The 1,322-nt window shown below is 40.9% G+C and overlaps 1 long non-coding RNA gene across 2 annotated transcripts; it reads right to left on the bottom strand.

Moving 5' to 3' along the window:
• Window positions 1-203: 203 nt before the first annotated feature.
• LOC120655997 lies at window positions 204-635 on the bottom strand. 2 transcript variants are annotated; one of them, XR_005667788.1, is made up of 2 exons: window positions 541-635; window positions 204-456 (listed from the first exon to the last, which is right to left on the bottom strand). It is a non-coding gene; the product is annotated as an uncharacterized LOC120655997 (long non-coding RNA). The 2 variants fall into 2 exon arrangements; XR_005667787.1 differs by having other exon boundaries at window positions 533-634.
• Between the last annotated feature and the right edge of the window lie 687 nt (window positions 636-1,322).

The raw sequence follows: 1,322 nt of genomic DNA, 5'->3' as shown, positions 1-1,322 counted from the left end.
GGTAAACCAATTCAAATTTGAAACCACCGAATTTCGTATTTTTCGACCGGTTTCCGTTGTAATTTCGGTGGAATAGGCTGCATAATTACCGAAAAATGTTGACCACGGTAGAAAACAACAAATTGTGTTAAGAGAAGTGTAATATTTTCAAAGAATTATATCTAATTCTTATATATAATAGTTCAATATGCATAATGATTTTCTTACAAAGCAAATATTAATAGAATTGACGTAAAACATATGTATATCAATACAAACCACAATCCAAATGCAATAAAATATAGGTTCAACTTGTTAACACAATTTATAGGTTCAAATAAAATATAGGTTCAAATAATACAAGTCTCAAATAGTTAACACATAATATACTCTAAAATTTTTATTTCGGTGTTTTCGCATAGGAAAACCTTACGACCGACCGGAAATTGTTGATGACTCCCATTGTAACGTCGAATCCTATAAAAAGGAATAAATAAAATAGGTGAGAAGATGTAAAAGAAATGAATGCAAGTGAGAAAATAAGATGTGTTACCTACATACTTAGGTACTCATTCGGAGGGATCTTGCTCTGGGGGATATTCCTGATAGTACATGTGAGGATTTCCATATGTGAGGTATCCTTGATAGTACATATGAGGATATCCATATAGAGGACGCGGAGGGACAGCCATCGGATGTGGTTGTGGTGGCCACACAAAGGAGGGTGCCGACGGGTAGCTGTAGGTGGAACTGACAGAGGTAGAGCTACCATCATCCTCACCGTCGTACGGGCCTAATGGACGAGTATTGCTTCTTGTGCGACGTTGAGAGCTGGGTGCTCCATGATCTTGATCTTGTGTGGCATGGGTGAAGGCAGTCTCTCCCGTAAATCTCATAGCACCACTAGTAGAAGCACCACCACGATCATCCCCATCATCATCGTCATTGTCATCACCACCCTCATTGCCATCATCATCATCGTCATCGTCGTCGTCATCATCATCACCACCACTACCACCATGTCCATCATCACTAGGCTCTGGTGTGGTATCGTCAGTGCCAATGCTTTCCTCCTCAACGTCACCCTTTCTTTGTTTTTTTCGTTTAGACTGATTTGGAGGAATTTTGGTCTTTCTTTTCCCTAGGTGGGTGTCACCAATATTCTCTCTGGCCCAATCATCAACATTTACTGGCTCACCCACCCTACGTGCGAGGTCAGTCAAGATCTGAGCAGGCACAGGAGGGTCGGCAAAATCAGAATCTTCATCTAAGGTTGGTGCTCTATTTGATCTACCATGCTGCATCCATTCTTCAATTGGCCTGGTCTGCCGATACAATGAGAG

Source organism: Panicum virgatum, chromosome 1N (genome assembly GCF_016808335.1).
Source record: "Panicum virgatum strain AP13 chromosome 1N, P.virgatum_v5, whole genome shotgun sequence".
Classification (NCBI taxonomy): domain Eukaryota; kingdom Viridiplantae; phylum Streptophyta; class Magnoliopsida; order Poales; family Poaceae; genus Panicum; species Panicum virgatum.
The sequence above is the reverse complement of the archived record's forward strand: the minus strand, read 5'-3'. Positions and strand labels throughout refer to the sequence as shown.